The 27,685-nt window shown below is 37.5% G+C and overlaps 1 protein-coding gene and 1 non-coding gene across 2 annotated transcripts in view; one reads left to right on the top strand and one right to left on the bottom strand.

Moving 5' to 3' along the window:
* Positions 1–27,685, bottom strand: part of CenG1A (Centaurin-gamma-1A) — a 462,307-nt gene that overhangs the window by 232,467 nt on the left and 202,155 nt on the right. The gene's annotated exons all lie outside the window — the stretch shown is intronic.
* TRNAK-CUU (transfer RNA lysine (anticodon CUU)) lies at positions 1,727–1,799 on the top strand. The gene has a single exon. It is a non-coding gene; the product is annotated as a tRNA-Lys (tRNA).

The following is a 27,685-nucleotide window of genomic DNA, read 5'->3' as shown; positions in this document are numbered from 1 at the left end:
CGTTCCAATACTGACTAGGCTCGGCCCTTCATATTTAATAAATTCTGATTTTTTAAAACTCTCATCACCTAGTTTTTTTTTTTAATTTCCAGTATTTTGAAAATTCAAATTTACAGAACTTGAATGTTTTACCTAGATCTCGAAGTTTTTCTAGTTCTTAAAACAATGTCTACGTTCAAAGTATTTTTTATGTTACTTCATACGCGAAGTTAACGAGTTTCAGAGTTGGTTGGAAATGCTAACATGAAGCTTTAGTGTGATGATTTATTAGCTAGAGAATGATCTTCAGAAGAGGGTAGGTGGATAGTTCCGTTAGAGTACGGCAGTATGAAAATTGAATAGAAGTTGAAAATGAGCGAAGGGCCATTAATGCGACAATTTTTAAAGATCGGGATACGGGATAGGCAAAAAGGTGCGTCGATCTTTAAAAATTGTCGCATTAATGGCCCTTCGCTCATTTTCAACTTCTATTCAATTTTCATACTGCCGTACTCTAACGGAACTATCCACCTACCCTCTTCTAAAGATCATTCTCTAGCTAATAAATCATCACACTAAAGCTTCATGATACCATTTCCACCCTGTGTCCAGTAAAAATAGGTCTTATCAATCTGAATAACATTACTAAAGATATCAATCTCCTATCTAGTCGAAGCACAAAAAACGAAACTAACTCAGAGAGTGAGTAAATTTTGCTCATTCGTAAGGATACATTTCTAAAAGCGTTGATTACTCAGCGCATGAGTAACCTACGTAAAAGTAATGTAGACTGCTTAAGCAAGCCTTTGGAATCAAATGTTACTAGCCCTGCATGGTGAGTGAATTCTGAACTAAGAGGCCAATCATGCGATAGGTATTGTCCATCCGAATAACTTCACTGAATACAGAAACCTGCTTTCTGGCCGTGCTCTCAAGATAAAACATGGAATTTGATGCAAATTGCACACTGAGCTTGACTATCCAATATCCAAATTCTAGCCGAGATGGAAAGCTAAATACATTGATAACGAATATTACTCAGAGAATGTCTTTTTACTGATTAGTATTGATTTTTTTTTTAATCGTAGGTTACTCATGCGTTGAAAAACATTCGCTTTAAGAAAATGTTTCATACGAATGAGTAAAAGTTATTCCCTCTCTGAGTTAGTTTCGTTTTCAGTGCACCCCTGTTTATCACTCGGCAGCCAAACGATGACTGCAGTCAAACTTTCTACGTTTTGCTTACATAAGCATTTGGATTATCATTCTATGTCGCTCCTTTTCTCTGTATTTAGCTGATAGGTGAATGAATAGAAAAAAAAAATGCTACGATGTCCACGCTGCAGCGAACAAGTTCGAGGTCGACCCGTCCAACGTGCAACGCTGAATGATTATGCGACCTCGGCTTGTGTTGTTAGGGACCAACTTCTTGATGGCTTAGAAATTTGAATGTTTCCAAATTTCATAATTTTTAGCTATTTAAATATTTAACATTTATAATGTATGACATACCGTACATATCTTATAAAACTTCCGAATCGATCGACATACAAATCATCCAAATCCATTGATTATTGGCCAAGTTATTAGCATTTAAATTCTGACCAATTTTCGTTGCATTTTCCTGGATTTTACAAAAACTACAACGTGTTTCGGTTTTTTGTATGTGATTGGACTGCATTATGAGAAAAATTGTAGAAAATTATTTTTTTCATACTGTATGTTATATTATAGGAGTTTGATATCAGCCCGGCTAGCTCAGTCGGTAGAGCATGAGACTCTTAATCTCAGGGTCGTGGGTTCGAGCCCCACGTTGGGCGACTGATTTTTTTTATTTCTTCTACAGACCCACGACTTCCTTTAGGATTGATTCTTCCTTATTGTTCAACCGCCGATCCAGAAATGCATTGAGAATTTTGATTAATGAACTTAAAGCAACCCTTCGGAGTATCGTTTTCTAAATTTCGCTCAAAGCGATACCCCATTTGGCAGCGACTTCATTGTAGCATGTATAATCGAGTTTCCTTCCTTCCGATTGCATCTGACTATGCTTAATTAAATTTAAAACCGCGTGCACATTGCATCTCTTCGGTTTACCGACCCCCAACCACCATGCACCACCAAATCGAAATCCGATTATGATTAATGGGAGATCAATCGAACAAGCAGCATATCGCCAGCAGTCCCCGAAACCATTTAACGATGTGCGACATGTGTTTATGACCCACCCTACCGCTTTCGACGTTTCTCGTCGTTTGAACCCAAAACCACGGAAAGCAAACGAGCGTCAGTAATCGTAAATATTTGGGATAATTATTGAAATTTTAACGCTCATTCATTAGGACAGCCCCGGAATGTAAACGATGCAAGTTGACATTGATAATAAATGATCGATAAAAAAGAAAACCCCCAACGCTTGTCATTATGCGGTTTCGCTTTATTATTATTTTTTCTAAATACCTCCGTTTCCACCCATTTTCGTTGGCGTGTTTGTTTATTTCGCTCTTTGAACGGATAATTTTCTACAGCCAGTCATTCAGTGGAAGGATTATGCAACACTGCTGAGTGGTGGCTGCCACCGTTAACTTTTTTTTTTGTGTTTTCGCTTTCTTCTGCCTGATCATGATGGTTTGACGGTTGATTGCTACCGGCACGCGACAGATGTTCGGTGGCCAAGTGCATACGGCGATGTTGGATGATTAACATTTAAAAGGTGGTGCCCCGCATCAGGATTAACCTTACTCTTATAGAGAGGTTTGTGGATGGACTGGAAGTGCAAATACACGGTGGAATTATTCAACTTCATTACCGAATAATCAGTAAACTCAATTCTATACTTCTAGAAACAACGCTCCAGCTGACTAATTGTATTACATCATCTAAAACTCAGTCGTCGTTGCAACTCGTAGCCGTCCTTGTGAGAAGCCCTATCGTGTATTTTTCACATCGTTGTGCGAAATTCTAAATTTGCTTGGTACTGAAGCACATCGTCTTGCTATGGAGAATTAGGACCAAAGAGTCGTACATATCTATCTATTTGAACCCAGATTTGCAGTTGACGTCATCGTATAAACAATGTATAGATGTGCTATTTTAGCGTTACTCAAAGTGGCGTATGCAGAAGTGCCTTGTTGCAGACGCTATCAGAATATGTAACACAATTGGATTACAACATGAGTAAAGCTCGTCGCTTTAACGATTTATTTGTACAAACAACTTCTACTTTTAATATAGGGTACTACATATTAGTCAACATGACACAACTGCTTCATGGATCACTATATTTTTCGCACATTTCCGCTGACCACACTAGATTTTTCTATTTATAAACCCATCCAATTCAACCACTGCACAGTGGGGCGAATCCGCGCTTTTGCTTTTTTGTTATTCGCATACAAAATTTCTTCGAGCTACACCTTTTAACCAGCTATGAATCAGCTTTACTCACTGTGTATTGACCGTGACATTGCACTGCAGAGGGAATTATAAATAAATCATAAATCCTATCACACCTACTTGTAAATAGTTACTCTTCGTTTGCTGTTTGCTAGATTCAAGTGATGCATTGTAGAAAGATAATGAAAATAATAACAATATTCAAAGAGAGCGTTTTATTTCATCTCCTTAATCTCTAAAAATAGCGCAAGGTGGATCTTTAGACATCGAATATGTTGCTGCTACCGCTCTGTCATATTAATGGCCATCAGATCGTATCATGGCGGAGCGCTACACGAGGAATAAAAACACACAAAATTATGGTGAACTTTTAGGTGAGAGTGGAGACACTTGATCACCTGTTTTAATGTTGGATTTACAGTAACGACCCGATTTTTTTCCTTGATTTGTTTTCCGTCGATCTTGCTTCCGTACTGAGTAACAATGCCACCGACGCCAGGGAGGCAGCTCCAGCACCTGGATCCTACATATCGACCCATCAATAATGGGTCCGGGGACGAACGGATTTTATGACTCAGAAAATCCCGGCGACACCGACTGGGATGACCCAATTCCGTCAACCCATTTTTTAAAATCTTTTCTAATGTTCTACGAAACCCATGCGCATTTTTAGTGGTCTTATTGCACCAAAGTATACATTAAACATCTATCTTAAAGATGTATGAGAAAGATTTGAAATTACGGTTTTGTGAAATTATTGAAAGTCAAAAGACTGAGGCTGACAAAATCGGGTCATTACTCTCTATCTCAGCGGATAAACCAAAAGCTGGTGCAGTTTTTGCACAGGCTCTTAGGGAAATATCTTATGGCATAATATCTTATTATACCTCCAAAGCGGCATAATAACGATATCCAAGAGCAAGAACAGAAGCTGATTATTGGTTGATTTAAGGTGTACAAAGCTGATTAACAGCTGGCTGAATATATAGTATCTCCATAATTCAACCTCAATAAGTTAGCTGATTGAGCTAAAGATTGAACACTACTCCAAAAATCAGCAATGCACTAAAAATATTTTGATAGCCTGATTTGTTAAATAAAGTCAATGTCACTCGTTGCATTTCCAGCATTTTAGTTTTTTTTTTCCAAATTCACTACCTACCTTTCTAATCCCAAGCAGCGGCAGCAGTAGAGACAAGGTAGAGAAGCTTTTTGGGAATAGCTGCAGGTAGATGTTGTTTTCATATTTTTCATGATCTAAGTCCATAGTTTTATCACATAATATGAAAGTAGATGCAAATTGATAGTGGATAGCGTTGTTATCTCAAAATTGACGAAAATCCATATGGGACTGATATGCGATTATAGGCAGTATATTGCATTGAATTTTCAAACAGAATTCTGAAAAGATAACTCTATTATAGCACTAAAATAGCTTCCACGTGACCATCGAAATAATCGCACACTTGTGTCCACATTGTGTTAACTACACTTGAAAATGAGAGGAATGTTTTACTGTCACCAGTTGTTGTTTAAAATTCTGCATTGCTGTATAATACTCTACCGGTTGCTGTTATTCAACTTAAATTTGACGTGTTTCAAGTTAATGATCAAGTGTTTCTCCAAATGTCTAGTTCAAGAATTTAATTCCTTTGTCTTTTGTCTCTCTTTAATAGTTTCTGTTTGTCTTGTCCCCCCGTCTCGATGAGTCTCATCGTCGCTCACTGGTCACCATAGCCGGTCGAACCCCAGACGAAACTAGAACCGCACTACCGTTCATACTGGCGACAACGCTCAGATGAGACAACGAAACCTTACCCCCAAGCTCCTCCCCTGATCCTATCCTTCGACAATGTACCTCTCTAACCGTGAGTATTCGGCCCAACTCCTACTAGACATAGAATTAAGAGAATTTTGTTACAAACAAAGAACAAAGAACTATCGGCTCCGTAAAGCTAACGCGATTGAGCCTTCCAAATAAACGAACTAGTTAAAAAAAAGTTAAGGATCATACCTTTTGCCACACATTGATGCCTGTGAATCAGCGACTACCGGTTCGAATCCCGAAATGCAAAGGTAATTTTTAGACTTATAGTAACAATATAAATATGTAAATCCAATTAGTCAGCACCTTGTTGCAATCCCACTAGATTTAGCTGTTTAAAAGCTGAACAAAGGTTAATGTGGTCTATGTACAACAATTATCCAAACTAACGCTGAATTAAAATCGATTGAACAACACTTGTTAAGCATAAAATTGTTATCTGGGACACTTAGGGTTCATCGTAGGATTTTTAAAAAAATACTCTCAAATCTCTCACATGATATCATACATTTCTAAATGTACGTTTTTCTAAAATTTGTCAGTTTTAAAAATTTGGCGACACGTGGTCCCCTTTTTAAGATATGCATTTTAAATTAATGTTTACACACATTCCGGCATCGAGTGCTTAAAATTCTGGATGTTCAAGTATCCCCAAACAGAGTTTTTTTTCTGCAAACTCGTGTATCAGGATTAACCGATTAACGACCAGTGATTTGATCAGTTACATTTTTGATTACTGTCGAGAAATTTGAGCTCAAAAGTTATACATGCCTTCAGCAATATTTTTCTATGGACCAATGTTTTGAAAATGGTGAACAATTTAGTTCGGAATTAACTCACTAGGTGGTGTTAGTATTTGCAGAAAACTTCGTTTCATCAACTTTTTTTCAGTGTTCACTCAACTGTTGACAAAAGCAGGCCACTCTCGATGTGTGTCACGCTATCGTCTGTTTACTCGGCTGCAACCATTGTGTGATCCTGTTCATTGTTCTTCATCAGCAGTTCTTTCAGTCGATGCGTCCTCGACTTTGGAAAGCAACCGTTTCGTGATGAATGTGTGAGTGCTGTCCACGTTTTGCGTTCATTGCTGCAATGGAAGCGCTCTGCCCCCCGTCGGCGATACTGCCATACAATGACACCACTGGAAGCGGCTCCCGTTCTGATGGAAGAGGCTTATTGGATAGCGGAAGATAAAGTGTTTGTTGTGTTGTACCTTATGAATATAGTTTTAAGATGTTGTTTTATAGTGAACGAATCCTCGGCTCTGTAGAGTTAATTCGGTTAGGCCTAATCAAATAAATTAAAAAAAAAAACACACACACACACTTTTTTTAGAATAAAGTTCTTGTGATACGTGTTAGAAGGATGCGGTTTCCTGCAATGTTGTTTATATTACGAAAGCCAACAGTACAGTATATTTTTGAGTTCAGATTTCTCTCACAAGGTGGTTCTAGAGTTCATGTGAAATTTGTGTGCGTGCAGTATCTCATGATCCAGGCTATGAACAAAGTGTCTGTTTTTTGCAATGTTGTTCAGGAGGCCAAGACCTTTTGAGTCTTGGGTAGTTTAGTTCGGAATTCGCTCGCTAGGTGGCACTAGTGACTTTATAAATGTCATGTACATGAATAGTCGATATCTCGAAATCCTTGCTAGACACAAAGTTACTGTTTTTTGCAATGTTGTTCATGTTGTTCAATTTAGGACAAATTAGTTTGGAATTCTCTCACTAGGCGGTACTAGTGTTCTTATGAATTTCGTGTAGATGCAGGGACAGCTCAGGAACTTTCCTATTTACAAAGTTGCTGTTTTCTACAGAAGGCTAAGTTTTTGAATTGTTGACAGACTAGTTCGGAATCCTCTCGCAAAGAGGCACTACCCGAGCAAAGTCGGTTAACAAAATGAAAGCAAATCGATATTAAAGTTTGCAGTTCCTATCATAATAAAAACTCATTTTGATTTCAATTGTCGCGACAGAAGTCTGATTTCATATTGTGCTTTCATTATGCAGTCAAGACATTTTAAATCAAAGCAACTTAACTTGAAGTTGAGCTGTTAATTTCTTGTTTAAAATTTGATTTAAGTTCATCTGTCGTTTATTTCTTTTGTTTAACACATTTTAGGTCATTCGTGACTAAACAGCAATTAAATTGATTTCATGCTTTCTACTTTCAGGATTAGTTTTCCGTTCGATTCAACAGTGTAAAATGTCCGTTAAGTCAACCAAAATGAAATCGAATAGAGTATTCAAAATAAGTTACATCATAACAGCAAATTCTGATTTCAATTTGATATCAAACTTTCCTCGGGTAGTGTGCTTATGAAATTCGTATAAATGGATCGACAACTCGAGATCTTAGATACAAAGGTTCTGTTTTCTGCAAGGTTGTTCAAGAGGCAAAAACCTTTTGATTTTTCAGCTTAGCTCAGAATTCTCTCAATAGGTACACAGCAAAAAAATTATTTTGATATCACGTCAAAGTGGATGCACTACAATCATGTCGAAAATATGGTGTAATATTACTTGCTAAAAAGGACAAAATTATCATTAATACAATGCATGAACTGACATTACGCTGCTTTTACTGCATTTGTTTATTTATGTGGTCATAAAAATTACATGAAATTTTCGACATGATTGTAGTGCATCCACTTTGATGTGATATCAAAATTATTTTTTTTGCTGTGTAGTACTAGTATTCTTGTAAGCTTTGTAAGCACTGTCGATATCTCGAGATCTTTGCTATACACAAAGTTGCTGTTTTCTGCAATGTTCTTCAGGAGGCCAAGAAATTTTGAATTGTGGACAGTTTAGGTTGAAATTCTCTCACTAGGTGGCACAAGAATTCTTGTACATATATATCATGTATATGCAGGGTCACCATCTCAATATCCTTGCTAGGTACAAATTTGCTGTTTTTTGCAAATTTTGTAAATTTGAAGACAATAAATTTAATGATTTTGGATATAGGAATTTTTGTTTTTTCATAACTCTGGGACCTATACAACTTTTCTAGATAGCAGTCTAAAAAAATGTAATTATTCTGGAACGGAACGCGACAAAAATTGTAAGACTCCAGGATAAATTTTAAACAAAATGCAACAAAATTTGAGATCTGCAAGACTCAAAATAAAGAAAATTGTGCGGCCTGGAACAATTTTTGATATTTTGAATATATGCTTCCGAAGCGTAGAAAACGTTTTATGATCTTGGACAGGGCTGGCAAATGTCATTTTCAATGAAAGATCTCACGCGATATTTACAGAGATAATTCAGTCTTCTTCAAAATCTCATCGATTTTTTGTCATGTCAGAACGTAACAGTGTTGTAATCATCGTAATTACTAGTTCATTTAATTATATTAAAGTTACTTGTACTTAGGAAATCTTAATAATATATTCACTATACCGATTACATACGGTTGTTTGCTTAAATTCATCTAAATCAGTTAGAAATGTTGATGTCATTGAAAAATGACAAGAAAGCTAATGATAGGTAGTTTCGCCTCGTGATAGTGAGAGAGTCTGTTTTCTTATCGTCACATGACGGTCGTGATATTGATCATTTTTCTAAAATGTAGACTCTAGAAGTCTAGAAAAAAATACAATACAATGTAATGGACTAAGAAGAGGATTCAAGATTCTGTGACATGAATTTTTTCTCGATGTTTGGACAAATACTAAAGCTAGCGAGCTTCACATATTTTTCAAAATTCTTAATGCCTAGAGCATGAACATTTTCCTAGACCATTTGCCGGCATCTAAGGCTTCGAAAATTTCGTAGGCTACGAAGTAAAAATGCCAGGATATTAGGATCAGATTTTTTTTTCAAAAAAAAAAAAAAGTGTGGTGAGTCTATGGCTATTTCAAGATCACAGTTAAAAAAATTGAATCAGGGCGTGCCACTAGAGTTAAGAAATTAATTCTTTTTATTTCAGGTGTTCAACATATTTTGCTCGGTCTTATATAAAGAAAATACCAGCATGGCTGATTTCGCTTAACCTAACAGCTACGATATATTATGTTTAAGGTAAAGAACAAAAAAATCCCTACACTTGAAAAAAAAAACAGAATTTTAAAAATTTGTAAGGCTCCAGGATCGCAAGATATCATCAAATAAAGTTTCATAATTTGGATATTTTTTAAAAGTCTGATATTTGAAATATTTTTAAAAGTCTATGTAACATGTAAATTTCTCGCAAGGCATTAGGCTGAACGCAATGGACTGAGTGGGTCATTGCAGAATTTAATAAAGTGATAGATTGGTAGATGTGAATTTTTCGAGATTCAGACTTTAAAAAAAAATTTAATTTAAAATATGACACTATTTTTAAGATCTCAGATTAAACTTAATCTTGAATTAAGATAATATTTTAGGAATCTGACACATTAAAAAAATATTTGGAGAATTTGGATGAGAATATCAAAGGAGTTTTGATGAGAATAGTGATCCTCTACAATTCACTCTCTATAGGAATTGTGAGGACAATTCTAAATAAATATTACAAGAAGTTCCAGGTAAATTTGAAAAGCATTTCAAGAAAATTGTCAGGAGAACTAACTGAAGATACAATTATCGAAATTATGAGTAGCAATACTGAAGTTATTCTGAAAAACTTAATGATAATATGGATACAATTCTGAAAAGCTGAAAATCTCTTAAAAGTTATTCAATCACTCAATCAATCAGATAATTCTAAAGAGAGCTCCAATTGAATAATGATAATAATTCCAGAAGCAATTTATATGATTTCAAACAATCTTTGCAGAATTTCAAGCTAGTTTGAAGATAGTTTTAAGGAATTCGTCCGGTGGGGTCCCTGAGATTGAACATTATTTCATTTTCATTTCATTTTCATTTGGTAGCGTTTGGTGGGGCAATGGGAGCGCAAGTCAATCCAAAGCCGAGGATAAAGGAAGGGTAATGGCTGAATAGGGATTGAAGAGGTCGGTTATTGGGGGGTTTTGAGGAAATGACACTTAGTACTAGATTGGTGTTGCAAAACGTAAAGAAACCGAAAATCCATCTCCCACTGATTCATCCTTTCACATATATACCAAATTGATATTTTAAAGCAACTATCAAAATAAACAGACAATATATGAATAGGCTAGTTGCCTCCCTAAGCGGACCCCCCGCATCCCAACTCTTTTGTTAATCTACTTAATGTTATTAGGCTGTCTAAATTTTCTTATTTAAGTTCGTTTGATGATTATGATATCTCATTAGTCTAATTTAATAAATAATTAAAATCTCTAATTTACCTAATCAATCATAACTCAAGCTTTATTAAGTACCTAAACTGCTATGTAATCTAAAATTTAACGTGTTTCAAGTAATTTTGACTTTGATCTATATTTATTATATCTTAGATCGACAGAGGTGACACCTTCAAGTGACTAAAATGCTTCACTTTGAAATTAGTTTCCTAGCTGATTTTTAAATTATATAAGGTATATGCTCCAACTACACTCACACGTTTCCACTATGTCGTCCCACAAAATTACGTATGGATATGTCACAATAGAAGCACTTCACAGTGGAAATCCCGAGCCATAGTTCAAACACTTATCCCAAACCAAAATGAAGCATATATAAGATTAGTTACAATACCATGGTGATGTTTAATATTGTTCCCTGAGTAATGCTTCAATGAAAACAACAATGAAAGCTTGTCACGCAAATAGAAGGAGCACCGTTGGGCACTTTCTGAAATATTTCAATAGTATAATTCCCTTGCAAACCCAAATAAATCTATCTGCGTAAAAATAAATAAAATAAGAGTGATTTGCGGCAAAACCCACCAGTACCGCACCCAACGTCAGTTCATATACGTAAGCGTACTACAACGCGGCTCTCAATCAAAGGAGTAACAAGTGTGATACTATCTCATGCAGTGGTTCATCAGAAAGGGGAAGTTCAGTAATCTCCATTGCCTGCTCATGACGCCATGAGCCAACGATGCCGGACCTAAACCAACCGTCTCCAACGCTCCACTATGAACCATAAGATTAGGCCCGCCCACCAACGTCCAGGTTAAAAACTAGCTAAGGGGTGGGAGCTCCCTGAGATTGAACATTATTGAATATTATTTCCAAAAAAAAAAAATCAGAGTAGCTTTCGAGGAGATTCTGTATAAATTTAAAATTCTAATAAGAATCTCATGTGAATTCCAAGAAAATTCCAAGAAAATTCCAAGAGTCATTTTGAGAAGAATTTCAAAAGCATTCTCAGGAAGATTTCCATATCATTTTTCGGTAAAATTCAAGGAATTTTTCGACAACAGATTTCTGATCAGATTTCAATGAGATTTCAGAGGAAAAAATAAATTTTAAGAAAAAAATATGGAGCGAAATTAAAGAATGAATTTCTGGAGTATTCTGGAGTGTTCTGCATCTGTTATGGAGCGAATTTCTAGAAAATACTGGAGAGAATCATAACATTATTAACGGGAATCCTGAAAATAACACTCATGCTAAAGGTCACGATTCAAATCTCCGGAAAAGTGACGAATGACCCAACATGTATTAAAGTGACTATAATACAAAAAAATCGTTGAAAACATTTTGTAATTATCCTAGAGAAATCTTTAACAAATGACCGGAGATAAGTTCCAAAGATATAATTTAGTTAAGTCGTGCATTCAGGGCTGGTAGTGCTGATGCGATATAATAGTAGTGACTTTAGTGACTAAAATTACGGAAATAGTGACCAAATAGTGACTTGTAAATACTAAATAAGTGACCATTTATAGTGTAACTTAGAAATTCAAATACGGTTTGATATTAAAGTAAACTTTTTATGTCCTGGAACTTAAAATCAAATTCTATAAATTCCTCAACGGAAGCTCCTGTGAAGAGCATTTGAAGTGATTTGAATAATTTACTTTTGCTTACGTTATACATGATGACTAGCAAATAGTAATTCTTATTTTTAATGATCTTGAATTTGATTCTGCGTTCGAAATCTTTAAAATTTTGATATATCTAAGTAGATAACTTTGATAATTCACTAAGAACTTTTCACAGAATTTCTTCAGAATGATCTCAAAAACTTTTTTAGAATAATTCCCCTTCTCTTAAACTTAGAGGCAAATGAGTTTTTATAAAAATATTATTGCATTCTTGAATTTTTTGCAGAACAATCAACAAAATTCTTGGAAATAGATTGTGTTCGTAGTTGGAAATGCTTAACATCAAATATCAGAATTAAAGTGGACATTTTATACGATAGATGAGGAGATGAAAGCAAAAAGTTGGCAGCTCCATTACAGTACGGCAGTGTGAAAGCGAACATAGGACAATTTTGAGGAAGGTACGAATTGGGTAGAGCATCTCCTTTACCAAGCTCATCCGTTAATGACCATTGTCATTGACATAATGTCATTACCATTTACATCTCAGATTTCATTTTTCAGGCACGAATCGTAAATATAACGAAGCCTAATTAAAATAATTATTGGAAATAAATGGTATGTCTTAAATCAAATGCCCGGTTATTTCGCAGATTTTCCTGGCTGAATTCGATTTCCAGTTAGTTCCCTGTTTTTCTGGTTCATTGTAATGTTATACAAATTTTGAAGATAACGGATTTCTTCCTTGGTTTGATTTCCGTCGATCGGAGGCAGCTCCCACACCTGGACTCTACCTATCGACTCGACTCGAGATGGTTTTATCACAGGTGGGCAGGAGCTCACGGTCTCCCAGTGTTGGTGAGTTCTTTGCCGTTAATGTTCACGAAAAGTTCACTATTTTGCCACACATAAATTAAAAAAAAAAATTATGGGTGGATTTGGTTGGTTTTTTATCTGTTTCATACAACCGGAAGGTGTATGCTGGTCACAAATGCCGTGCCAAACTGATTTCCTACGCAATCAATCAACCTTTGAAGTGAATTTCGCTAATAAACACGAGGAGCATTTCTTATAGCAAAACTTGCCATAACAAAATGGGCATAGTTCATTTTAGTAAAAAAAAACTAACACTTCTTCCTTGTATGTCACCTTTTATGAAGTTTCTAAGACTCGACTCATCAACTTATGAGGACGAAAGGCTTTACTTCCCTTGAGGCATGATCAGAGATTTTATGCCTCAGAAAATCCCGGCGGCGCCGACTGGGATTGAACCCAGGCCATTTGGGATGAGAGGCAATCACGCTTGCCACTACACCGCCGGCACCGCAGAAGATAACGGACTTGAATGTCGAAGATTACGAGTACGAAGTGTGGTTTGATGTGATTTTTTAAAAGCAAAAAAAGTGATTCTAGGGACTAAATTTTAAGAAATAGAGACTTTAGTGACTTTTGGGTGCAACAAGTGACTTTTTAGAGACTGGCTTGAAAATAGTGATCTAGCCACTAAAAAGTGACCCTGCTACCAGCCCTGACATAGCGAAGATAATTGGCTGGTCGCAGTCACAGTCAGTTAACAGTTTGATGTAGGAAAATGTTGAACAGATTTTTGTGATTGTATATTTTATTTACGGTGCCAACAACTACGAAAACAGTTACGCTCAAAATAACTGCTCATGCTAAACAGAAGGTTTTTTTTTTAAATAATAGTTACATTTCGAAAATGCTAATCCTGAATCTCCGAAATTTCAGCAGAATTATAAACCTCCATACATTGGTGTGATAAAAGAACGAGCAGCTTTTAAAAGAAGGAAAAGCTATTAGCTTGCATATTTTATTCAAACACATACTTTACAAACTCTTCCTGTAGTTTGCAAGTACAACATATTATTACAACATCTAATAATATAATAATTCCGAAACATATTTTTAATAGCGAAGTGAGTGGAAGCAACTCTGGTCGCAAGTCCAAATGGCCGAGTTCCAGCTCAAATTTAAATGATTTCCCATAGCAAATAGTTCTAGGATAAATTTTCAAAATTACGCAGCTGCTTTTGTAAACAAAGACTAAAACGCCAGTTTGCCGAATCTTTTAGCTCGCCCTCGTAAAGTATAAACACTACATTTTGATTTTACGCGAATTTTTATCGTCCGTATTTTTGATCGTGCGATCTCAAATTGCAACAAAATTTAGTACAACTTGTTCCAGAAATATTTGATGGCATTGAAATTCCAGAATGAGGACGAAACCGATGCAAAAAATAGGGCCAAAACAGATTTGAGTGAACGTAGTAGGTGACGTAAAAATACTTTATCGAATTTCTTGAAACTCTCATCAGCATTCCGTTGGTACGTTCCCACGAATTAGAGCCCTTTGGAGCTTTCGTCAAAATCCTATTACTTCTAAAAATCCTTACAATTCCCATGAAATTATCGACAGGAAGCTTTGGAATGTTTAGGACTTCTAAAAAAATCATAATGTCTTACTTTTCAAAATTCGATCCATTGTTCTGTGGCGTTCGGCCTGCTGGCTTTCGACAAGTTTTCATGATCCTGTGGCTCAAAAAATATTTAAAAATTCTTGATATTTGTCACCAAGATGGAGACCAACTGAAAAGGTGCAACGGTATACCGATGGAACATTATTGCATTTTATCGCATAATTCGAGCAGTTTAAAATGACATTTCGTACCTCTCGAACTTTACCGTGGAACAACATTTGAAGATTCGTTCTTCCAGAACCTCGAGAGAATTTGATTTTATGTATGCTCTCCTTAAAACATTGTGGTAGAAGGTTGACCCGAAACAGCTCGATTATATGATTATGTAGTGATTGGTGCACGAGATTTTGGATTTATTAACTCTAACAACTTTGTCGAGGATAATACGTTGCACTTGTTGTAGATGTACCTACCGGTTGAAATGTCCAAACTCTCCTTTCATGAAGGGACTAATTTAACCGCAGTATTTACCTGAAAATGAAAACGAAGAGAAAACTTGTTAATACTCTAAAATATATTAATATTAATATCAAAATATAGAGGATATACTAAACAACGTTGCGTTACAGTCTCAAGCTGCTAGAAGTGGAAAAAAAAAAACGAAAGGTATCGGAAAATTAACCGCTCCGAAAATATAATTGCGTTTCGATTTTTTAAAACGTATAAAAAATACATTTTTTTTCTAATTTTCTATAAAAAAAAAATCATGTGCAAAAACATTTGTAAGTCATTATGGCATAAAGTTGGACTCAAGAAACCATAAAACATTGACCTTTCGGTTTTGCGGAGAGTCCATTTTTTGCATGATGTAAAATATTTTTACAAGTATTTTTTTTCAAGATTTTTTTTGGATTATGTATTGATACTTTTTCCCAATAATTTTAGAAATATAAAAACGAGCCAAGTGTTCACTCGGCTCTCGACAAAAGCAGGCCACTCTCGATGTGTGCTACGCGATCGTCTGTTTTCTCGGCAACAACCATTGTGTGGTCCTCCTCATTGTTCTTCATCAGCAGTTCTTTTGGTCGATGCGTCGTCGACTTTGGAAAGCAACCGTTTCGTGATGGGTGTGTGAGTGCTGACCACGTTTTGCGTCCATTGCTGCAATGGACGCGCTCTGACCCTCGTTGGCGTACAGCAATTTGCCATACAATGAAACTACTGGAAGCGGCTCCAGTTCTGATGGAGGAGGCTTTTTGGATAGCGGAAGATAAAGTGTTTATTGTGTTGTACCTTTTGACTATAGTTTTAAGATGTATTTTATAGTGACCAAGAATCCTCGGCTCTGTAAAGTTAATTCGGTTGAGCCTTATCAAATAAATTAATAAACAATCAAAAACGAGTCAAAAATATTTATTTTTACTTCACTTTAAGTAAGGTATCCGGGAATCATAAGAATAGACACAAAGACAATTTTATAAAAGACAATAATTCAACAAGGATCATGATTCATGCTGCAGTAATGAAAAGGTTTGAGAGCAATTAAGCCAAAAATATCAGCCTTAAATCATTTGAAAAAAGGAAGAACAAAGAAGGGCTGCTCTTTTCAAACGTTATGAAGTATCGAGTACATACGAAATTTTGAAGATATATGACTGAACAAACAAAAAAATCAATTGATCGTGAAAGAGGACAATTGCATCCCTGTTTCACCCTGAATCCCACCGTATATTTATCATGAGAAAACCGCTTTTTGAAAATTTATCATGACCGCTTTCTCCGAGGAGTAATGCCAAATCAAATAAAGATGTCGCATTCTTTTCATATCTTGGATCACAATAGAATTGCAATGCACTTAGTTCATTTCATATTAACAAAAAAAAAAGGATTTCCTTTCGAATGGTAAAAACCATCTTTGCAAACAGAGTTGAACCTCAATGTTGGTTCCTTTCAACAAATGAAAGGATTGGCCTCCTTCTCCTTCTCAGGAAGAACAACACAATGGGCTTCGAAAAAATCAATTAAATTCTAGACACGCTAGGAAGATGACAAGAAGGATCAAAACTGCAATGCCAACCGCATCATCCACACACAATCCTTTCAAGTTTAACCAAAATATTTATTTCCGGTTTCTTTTGGCAAACTGCTGCCTTGTCTGGTTGGTCGGTCGGTCGGGTGTCGGCAGCTTGTGTGAGAAAATTGAGACCTACCGAACCGACGACCATTAAGACAGACGGTGTAAGCGAGCTAGTGATGCAACCAGGTGATGATGATGGATGGATGGATGAATGGCAGGATTAATGAGAAAATCCTGCCAAATTAAATTCCCATTACCCAGAAGCCATCAGCAAATTGTGCTTAAGTTCTGGATTTTCGCTGACGCGAACTTGTTCCCGAACTGGATTTTTTCGGCAATTCAGCTTTCTACCGTGGTCGCCAGTAGCTCGAGACTTGCCAAAATTGGCCATTCGTTGCGTCGTCGTCGTCACTGGGTGACAAACAATTATCAACCGTATTGTTCGCACCGCGAATTTTTACGAAAAGGGAAGATTTATTCGCTCTTTAAAGGTTCCCATAAAAGGAAGGGAACGCTACTAGGTGGTGGAATTCCAGCGAAGTGCACACGAACGGGGCAATAAATAATTTTAAGTGCTTTTTAATCGTACTTTAATTTCGTTTTTTTTTTTCTGTAACCCAAGAACCTCCTTTTATTACGTTGGGCAGCTTGTTGGTGCGGTTGTTAAACGAGTAGAAGAGTGGTATTTTTTACACCTTTCGCTGATGCTGAGATGACGACGACGGTGCATGCTGTTACTACACTTTGTCCTGCTGCGTCCTCTCGAGTGGGTTAGAGAAATGCATTTAAAAGGTGCAATAAATTATTTCAATAATTATTATTTCGAGAAGAAAAGAAGACATTTATTATCTAGCTGTGCTATATAAATTCTGCGAGCTGTCTATGTGAAAGTTATAAAGTTTGCGGTGGAATATTGTGTGGAAAACCGATCAAAATCCAGCCTACACACTAAGAAATTATTACCGACATCGGTAATTTATTACCGAACTTTCAACAGCTGAACGTTCGGTAAAACTTTAACCCTCAGTTCAAAAGTTATTTCACTTGGTTTTATAAGCCTTGTTTAAATAATCGAGTCTTGCCATTGAGCTGAAGTTTAAACTTAACGATTTTTACTTAACAGTTCGCGACTCACCGGTGGCTCGTGGGTTGCCGTCAGGTGGGTCGCAGAAATTCGGAAAGAATGTCATATATTTTTAAATTTCATGCAAACTGAATTTAAAATTATGCTGCGACAATCCAAATTGAGTTACAATGACAACATGTTTCAAAATCAATTAGGGATTTTCAATGCCTTTTATTGTGATTAATTAATTATTTTGGCGTTTTTAAGCGTTTTCAAAATTATTCTATCATTTAATTTCTGATTGGCTTTCTAAAGTCAGTTTGGACAGCATATTTTGGCGTATTACCCCATTCTAGTCGAAATTCAAGTACTACGCAATGTTTGTTTTGATTCGTTATGAAAGTTTGACAGATAAAATGAGGGGTTAGTGGATTTTCCTATGTTTCGAGGGTTGAATCGATTAGCTTGGGACCGAAGAGAGTAACAGAGCTGAGCCAAAAAGTTGAGCACGTTTCTTGGGAACCTTCTAGTCCCTTGCAAGCCCAAATAATAAAATAAGAGTGATTTGCGGAAAAACCCGCCAGTATCGCACCCAACGTCAGTGCCTATACGTAAGCGTACTACAACGCAGCTCTCAAACAAAGGAGTAACAAGTGTGATACTATCACTTCAGGCTAGAGCTTTGGTTCTCTCATGCAATGGTTAATCAGAGAGGGGAAGCTCAGTAATCCTCATTGCAATGCTCATGACGCTATTCTGTCACGGCATGAGCCAACGATGCCGGACCTAAACCAACCGTCTCCAACGCTCCACTATGAAGCATATGATTAGGCCCGCCCACCATCGTCCAGGTTAAAAACTAGCCAAGGGGAGGGAAATTATGAAATTTTTAGTTTTCAAGATGATTATAACAGTATTAAATTACTTTGTCGATTTAATACAAATCGATGCGTTTTGAAGCCAGACTTTCGAGATCATTTTCGTACATTAATGGCAAATTTTGGATTGATTTGACATTCGTGTTTAGCAAAGCATGTTTGAATTTTGTTTGCTGTTTTTATACACTTCTAATGTCAGAGGGTTTTTGGTGGATCGCGAGCTTATGTAATTCCTCAAAGTGGGTCACAATCGCCAAAAAGTTTGAGAACCGCTGCTCTATAGTATTCCTTTGAAATTCCACTCAAAATTCCATTGAAAATTTACTTGAAACTTTCCTCAAATATTCTTTGAAATACTCCTAAGAGTACTTAAAAAAAAATCATGTTAATTTAGGTGTTCTGAGACTGACATTTACTAGCATAATTTTGGCATGACATTGAGTCATAACAGACGCAAATTTTGCTCAATCAAACGTGCTTTTCGTCAAGTAACGAATTTTTCAGTTTCGAAGTACTTAACATTACATGACATGTTTATTTACGTCTCATCCATTTTGTCAATGATGGATTCCGTCACGAGTAAAATTTGTAATTTCTAAGTTCAAATCGTTCTCAGATTTTTCATTGAATTATTTTCAGAATTCCTTTTGGATACTCCTTCTCTTCATGGAATTCTACTTTTTTTTCCTTGATTTGTTTTTCGTCGATCTTGTTTTCCGTGCTGATAACCAACGCTACCGTAACCAGGGAGTTAGCTCCCACACTCCTGGACCCTATCGATCCATCAACTCATGAACCGGGAACCAACGGCATTACTTCCCTTCCGAAGGAAGCCGTGATCAGAGATGTTATGCGTCAGAACATCCCGGCGACGCCGACTGGGATTGAACCCAGGCATGCTGAGGTGAGAGGTAATCACGCTTACCACTATACCACTGGCGCCGCTGTGGAATTCTACTTACAAGTACTTTGAAGTTTTCCTTAGAATTCACTTTGAGTTCCCCTTATAAATCCCTTAAAAAGACTCATCACAGTTGTTTTGCAGTTTTAGTCAGAACTCTGTTTGAATTCACTTTGGAATTGCCTTGGAATGCTTCACAGAATTCTCTTGTAAGTTTACTTTGAATCCTACTCAGGAACAGAATTTCCTAGGAATTATCCTTACGTTTCACCTGGAGTCTCAAAACTTGTTTGAAAGGAATCCTCAAATTTATCTTTCCTTAAAAAAACGTCCACTGATATTTTCCTCTAAATTCCCGTGACATTCATCCTAGCGATTAGTGATGCCCCGAATAGTGGTATTCGGCCAGGTATTCGGCATTTAAGCCAAAATGTTAACTGGTACTCGATTATTTCCCGCCTTATAAGTGGCCGACAATGTGTTTGAGCGAAATGTTGAGACTGCAAAGTTTGATATTTTCAACAGCGGCGCCGTCGAGATTTTCTGAGGCACAAAATCTCTGATCACGCCTTAAGTTAAGCCATTGGTCCCCGGTCCATGAGTTTTGATGGGTCGATAGGTAGGGTTCTGGAGTGGAAGCTGCCTCCCTGGCGTCGGTAGCATTTGTACTCAGTACGGAAAACAAATCAAGGAAAATTGCGTTCTTGAAATTTATTCTATGTTCAGAGTCTTGAATATTTATTTTCGTTCCAGAATCTTGGAAATTGATTTCACTATGTCCAAGATTTTAAAAAATAGTGTAAGCTTAAAATCGGTAGAAATTACACATGCTCCAGAACCTTAATAAAACACCAGGGCTGGTAGCGATCAATGCTGTCAAAAACAGTGATTTTAGTGACCATGTTGAAGAACCAAGTGACCGAATAATGAATTACAGTTGAAAAAAAGTCAATAAAGGTGACCTAAGAGGTAAAAAGTAGTTGGTCTGATGGCACACCAAATAAATGTTTGATGTTTTAGACTTATTCAATTATTATGTCATAAACACTTATGTACGATATGAAGCTTTAAAGGGCAAGATTCAAGAGAAAATTTATGGCCAAACTCACGGTATTAGTCAGAGTGTCTACTATCAGGCAAAACCTGGAAAATCGCAATTCCTCAGGGAATTTAATTTTTCCTGGGAATATCTGGAAGTCTCAGGGAATTTAATTATTGACGGAATTTAGGATAAGGATATTTTAATGAACAGAATGCATTGCAAAATACAAACATTGTTTTTCTCGTTATTTTCATTCACACATTGAATGTTATTCATCCAAAGTGAACTATATAATCTTCAGTAACAAATTAATTTAGAAAACGCAGAGGCTATTTTAAATTTAGACAAGTTTTTAAAATTCTAGACTTTGCTTCAAGAAGTTTTCAAGAATTTGGAGTAAAATTCCAGTTTTAAGGGCTCATGGAATTCAATTTTAATTTCTAAGGACCTCATTCCAAGGGAGTTCTGAAAAACATCTCTGAGAAAAACATCAAGAGCATTCTGTTTTCAAGGCAGTTCTGAGTTTGAGAAACTAGCCTGATGCTCACAATACTTCTCAACAAATATTTAAACTTCCCTGAAATTTTTCGACTTTCATAAACATTCGTCAATTTTCCTAACCATCAACGAAAACTTCTCCGAAGTTTTAACAATTCAACAAGTTTTTAAAAACTTCTTTCAATTTATTTAATTTATTTAATGTTAACTGCTCTAAGGTTTGTTCTTCCTTAAGTTGTTGAAGTTTTTGAAGTTCTCATGAAGCTTGTTGTACTGCCCTGATTTGAATTTAACTGTCCTAAACATGTTCAAGCATCCACGATCTTCTGAACTTATGTGAAGATATCAATAATCTTCTTAAAATATCTGAAATCCTATGAAAATATGGAAACTTCTCAATTTCCTGAAACTAATGGAACTGAACTCCCCGTGAAATACCCTCTATTTAGGAACTTACTATGCTTCTTGAAATGCTAGCGCATTTTGCTAATCTTCAAGATAGTTCCTGAAGCTCTCGGACCTTCCCTACTATGAAGTTTTCGAAATGTTTCTGAAGATCTCTGCACTTCTGTGAAGTTTTAGAAGTTTTTCTGAAATTCCTTCTTTAACTCCCGTAACAATTGATTTAATTTGCTCCCGTATATGTCATGGAATGAAACGGAATAATTAATATAGTTCTATGATTTTCACTGAAGTTCTCAACATTTGTTTTTTTTTAATTTCGTGTAACTGCCCTTAACTTATCGACACTAATTCATAGCTTCATCAATAGTCTAGACATTCTTGATGTTATTAAAACTGCCCAAAAGATTTATGAATTTCGTTAAAATATTCTATAGACTGCCGTGAAATACTCAGCACATTTATAAGAAGTCACAATTTAACGGAAATTCATTAAATTGCCTTGAAGTTTCCACAATTTTCCTTAAGTTTTATAAACTTAATAAACGCTCACGGAACTTTGCCTTAAATCACTAATTTTCCCTGAACTTATCTGGACATCCCTGAAGTTTCTTATCATTACCTGAAGTTCTCTAAATCTGTTTAATGTTCCAACAAATTTTCTGATATATATGTTCATAACTCCCTGATGCTTCTGAAGTTTTTGGATCAAACATAGAATTCTCGGAATAGGGGGGAGAGGTAGCTCATCGATTCTTCCGGTTCGCCTCCTAGCATCGTGCTATAAGGTACCAGGCGATAACCAGGGTAGTTGATCGATAGCTCGATGACGTCATTTCGTTGGCGTCTGCAATGGGAAATTCTCATAGCAGGCGTTGACGATGGGACGTTGTCGAGTTGTTGAATAGCAACTATCGTGGTAACTCACCGATTACCTGTCGATCTGCCAATTTGGAAAGACGTCTGCATTGAATTGTCTCATATAATAATATTCCGCCCACTATATCACAAGAAATTGCGAGTAGCTGAGTGGAATGGAGATAAGTTAAGCATTGGGTACAGGACCAAGTCTCCCCTGGGTGGTGCCAAAAGATGAGCGCAATAGAATCATCAAGTTGCCATAAGGCACGGAATGAGACTATTGCATGGCTGGGTAGTCAAAGTCTTCCATTCGTTAGTCATTTCAGGTGGATTAGAACAGGTTTAGGTGGGCGTTGGCCAGATTTGGATTTTTCAGATGTAATCCTGGATAGAACCCTGTCATTGAACGTCGCGTGAAAGTGGAACTTAATGAAGGCCTAAGTACTTTTTCGTAGTTTTTAGTTTTCGGATTTGAAAGATCGTCGGTTACAGTGGCCTGCTTACTGAGCAGAAAAACGCGGTCCCAGGTCCTTATATATCAAAAAGATTTATGGTCAAATCGCTTATATTGCGAAACTCGTTGTTGTCGTTGGTTCCGGGTTTGAATGGATACACAAATTTGAGCAACGGTATTATGTGATATGAGGGGCTCGGTGGCCTTAGAGCAACCGTTTTTGCTTACCGAGCAGAACATCATGAGTCTAATTTCAGGCCCATCCACATTCAAGATTCGTCAATCGTTTTATTTGTTAATATGACTACATGGTAATAACAGCAACTCTGTGATTAAAAAGGTGCTCGTCTGCCTAGTGGCAAACGTTTTTGCTTACTGAGCAGGAGACCGTGGGTTTAGTCCCAAGCTCCTTCGCGTTATATGATCGTTAGGACATCAATTCAGCTTATCGTTTACCAAAACGAACCCTGCTGCAAACCCAACCCTCTTATCCAACATCCCAGTGATTCCTCGTGGAAGTGCAGAGGTGTTCTCGGCTTCCATCAAAGCGAGTGTCATGTCAACACAATCCTTCCCATTCCTTTCTTGACCTGTGTTCGGGCGCGGCCGGCGCTGGTATTGCCTAATTTAAGATCACCAGGTTTTACACATTGAGGATGACTGCTAGTCCCAAGCATCGTCTATTGGATCTCTGTGTAATTACAGCTGATCTGGCAGTAACAGAGTAGCAACCGTGGGCGGTCAATCAAGCTCAAGCTCAAGCTCAAACATAGAATTCTCGGAATATCCCGTAATTCCACGGAACTCTTGTTTTGATTATAATTAAACTATCTAAAACAATCGAAATTTCTGGACTTTGGAGGCGAACCAGCCTCAAGCTGAAAGCCTCCTAAATAAAGATAAATCAATCAATCAATCAATCAATTTCTGGAATCGGTGCTTGCTAAAATTTTATGATTTTCTAATTTTTTTGAATTTTTTTGAAGTACTTGAAATATTTTTGATATAATACCCTCAAAATACTCATACACTTTCCAGATGTTCATGGCGTTCCAGAAATTCTCTCGGAGCTTTGCTGAAGATTCTGGAAATTCCCTGAGTTTCTCGAAGCTTCTTTAAGGTGCCTGTAATTTTCATGAAATTATTTGAATTGCCCGTTTGATTCTCTGACCTGTCTTGATGTTGTCGGAGCTTTCCTGAAGCTCTCAACTCTATCGAAAATCTAGGTTCTGCTCTGAAATAAATGGAATACCTTTGAACTACCTTGAAATTCTCTGGACTTCCGTGAAGTTCCTGGAATTTTTCCAAAGTTTTCAGAAATTCTGTCGAGGTCTCCGTACTTCCCTGAAACCAGGTCTTAAACAATCGTCACGTCGGTCATAGCTTGTTATGATTGTCTGAACCATGCGTAAAGAGAAAATGAAAGTGGATCTTAATGAAGGCCTAAGTACTCTTTCGTAGCTTTTAGTTTTAGGATTTCAAAGATCGCCGGTTGCAGTGGCTTGCTTACTGAGCAGAAAAACGCGGTCCCAGGTCCTTTCATATTAGAAACTTATGGTAAGACCACTTGTTTATCGTGTATTTTGTAATACTTTTCGTTGTCGTCGGTGCCGGGTTTGAATAGTTATAAAAACTTGAGTAAGGCTATAATGTGATATGAGGGGCTCGGTGGCCTTAGAGCAACCGGTTTTGCTTACTGAGCAGTACATCATGAGCCTAATCTTAAGCCCATCCTCATACAAGATTCGTCAATCGTTTTATTTGTTAACATGACTACATGGTAATAACAGCAACTCGATGATTAAAAAGGAGCTCGTCTGCCTAGTGGCAAACGTTTTTGCTTACTGAGCAGAAGACCGTGGGTTCAATCTCAAGCTCCTTCGCGTTATATGATTGTTAGGACATCAATTCAGCTTATCGTTTACCAAAACGAACCCTGCTGCAAACCCAACCCTCTTACCCAACATCCCTGTGATTCCTCGTGGAAGTGCAGAGGACTCCTCGGCTTCCATCAAAGCGAGTGTCACGTCAACACATTCCTACCCCTTCCTTTCTTGACCTGCGTTTGGGCGCGGCCGGCGCTGGTATTGCCTAATTCGGGATCACCAGTATTTACTCATTGAGATTGATTGCTAGTCCCAAGCATCGTCTATTGGTTCTCTGTGTAATTACAGCTGGTCTGGCAATAACAGAGTAGCAGCCGTGGGCGGTCAATCATGCTCATGCTCAAAATGGCATTCTTTGACCGTTCAGAACCACAGGTAAGAAGCTAAGTAATCTCCTGCTGATCTAGGTTGTAACTTATCGATTTCCTTGATCCCTGTTGCGTAAAGTTGAATGCCGTTGTTTGTTGATCTCGAGGCTTTCTGCAACATCCAATTTCTATGGTGTTGAAATCGTGATGTTGGTTGGTGGTCCTCGGTGAAGATGTGTTCTGCAACCTTTGATTTGAAATCATATGTTGGGCCGTTTTCATCTAGCTTTTTGGCCTCATTAACCTCCGCTATATCTAGATAGAGCTGGAATTAGGGCGTAACAGCTTTTGTAAACAATGACTTCTACCGATGATTTCTAGGAATTCAAGGCACGCCCACGCAGACCAACCTAACCATCGGATAGGGGAAGTCTTGCCCTACCAGAGGTAGATGTTGGTTTGCGTGAGCGAGCCTTGAATTTCTAGAAAAGATCAAGAGAAGTCATTGTTTACAAAAGCTGTTAGGCCCTAATTCCAGCTCTATCTAGATATATTCTTTAAATCCAGTTGCTAAAGTTATCCTGGTTTGTTCTACATGGAAATTACTAATTCTTCTCTCTTTTCTTATACAGGTATTCCACTAAGACGCTAACATTCATCAGGATAAATTGCATGTATTTCAAAATGCAAACTTTTCTTCAAAATATACTCAGTAAGAACATTATTAAATTCCCTGAGTAATGATGGCATTCGCTGAGACTTCCAGGTATTTTAAGGAAAACCAACATTCCCTGCGGAATTTCCCAGGTAGTAGACAACCTGACATTGGTCCATTTCAAATGTTGCTCGAGAATGAGAACGAAGCGAACTTCATTCTAGTTCTCGACACACAAACTGTGGCAAGAATCATTCAACACCGTCTCCGGAAGCGTTTATTTACCAATGATTGAATGTTAATATATATCGCCTGCCTTAGTAAGCGATTTGTATCGTTCGAACGCAACGAGAGGAACAAGAGCAACAGTTTATCAAAACATCCTTTAGCAGCTCAGCATCATTAGTAACCCTTTATTTCCGTCTCCGTTGCAGCTGCCTCGTATTGTGCGAATTCCTTTCATACCGGAATCGAATTATTCATACGGACATTGGAGCATGTTGCATTTCTTCTCGTGTTGTCAGGTTCCCTGGAAGATGCTGCAACAAAGTAGCTCATTTGTGTTGTTTTCCGGCGGAGAATGTTTGTTTTTCTCGCGGCAAACTTCTTCCTTTTCGAAATTTTATGTTCGACACTGTTGGCTGCGGGAGATGTTCGAGTGCGATTATGAAAACATAATTATGCAAATGTCTACATCATTATCGATGGATTACGCTTCGCTAGTCTGTCTGCACCGAGGGGAAGAATCACTCGATTATTGTTTACACTAAAAACAGTTTAACATTCAGTGTAACGACTAACGAGCACCTTCTGTCGTTCTATTTTCCGCGAAAACGATAACTTTGCATTCCTCGCCGAAGCATCAACCCCCTTCCAATCAAATATTTACGAACGTGATATGCCCGAACAAATCGAATGAACAAATGAAAATTACTTCCGAATTCAATTAGTATTTCCCTCGCAGTTGCACTCGATAACAGGACAGGAACAAAATTGACCCAGTCCAGTCCCCAGTCGAACTGCACTCGCGGCCCGAGAGAGCGAACTTTCATCAATCACGCATCACTGCACCGTCGGTAATTGCATTTCATGTGTGCATTTTTCCCGTTCTCGGAAAGTGACGCGACGCCACCGACTGCGACGCGCCGATGTCATCTGGTCATTTGCAAACGGGACGCAAGAATAACAGACAATTGACACATTTCCATATTGAACTCAGTCCGCACAATCCCGGATGGAATGCACCCGACCAAACAAACACTCACATGACTTGGTTGTTGCACGGGAGCAGCATAAATATTCGATGAGCCAACCCGAGACTCTTCAGCCGCCTGGTCGGTCGGATGGGAGGTCAGTAGCCTAACGTAACCCAGTTCCGGCTAGGGCAATCGATATCCTGCCGCTCGTTGGCTAGTTATCTTTATTTCATCCTGTGTATGAGTATAGTGGGAGCCTGGGGACTATCTGTTACAAGCCTTTTACGCTATGCTGCCAACGGTGGTGCATATGTTGATTAAAAACATGACAGTGAGGCAAAAATAGTGCTGCCAGAATATGTTTTGGTCAAATGTAATACGCTTTTATCGAAGTAGATTCAAAAGTTTCGACTCTAAAGGAGCTGCTAATGAACTGCAGAAATTCTACTGGATGACTAAAATACAATTCTACAAAATTGACGCAACTGCGTAAGACATCTCCGTCCATTCATTCATTGTTAAAATTAATTGCTTCCAGAAACGAACAAACTTAATGCGGATTATTGACGCCACATTTGATCCGCATTCGGGACGATTCAGCCATAAATTTGTTCAACGAAACCCGCCAAAAGCTGGACCTTCGCCCTGCTATCAAAACCCATCTCGATTCCCAACCCATCAGCAGGAATTGAAACTTCCACAAAGAACCTTCGTTTCCCCCTCCTGACCAGCCGGTGTCGAACCGTTTTCGTTTCCAATTTTCTCAAGAAGATTAGGTTCGGCAAACAATGCCTGGAATAGAGAATCCGCGTGCGCGTTCCGTTCAACCATCAAAAGGATCTGCTGCCACAATCTGCTACCGATTTCCTTTCTCTCCCTGGGCTCTTTATATTGCGTCGGATTTTCCAAAAATAATTATTAAGAAATCACATCAAACGCACAATCTATCGAACCGTTACAAATATTCCCTCG

This window comes from Ochlerotatus camptorhynchus, unplaced genomic scaffold, assembly GCF_037179485.1.
Source record: "Ochlerotatus camptorhynchus isolate MF236.1 unplaced genomic scaffold, CSIRO-AGI_Acam_v1.1 ptg000017l, whole genome shotgun sequence".
NCBI classification, from domain to species: Eukaryota; Metazoa; Arthropoda; class Insecta; order Diptera; family Culicidae; genus Ochlerotatus; species Ochlerotatus camptorhynchus.
Note: the sequence above shows the minus strand (reverse complement) of the source record. Positions and strands in the feature narration are given on the sequence as shown.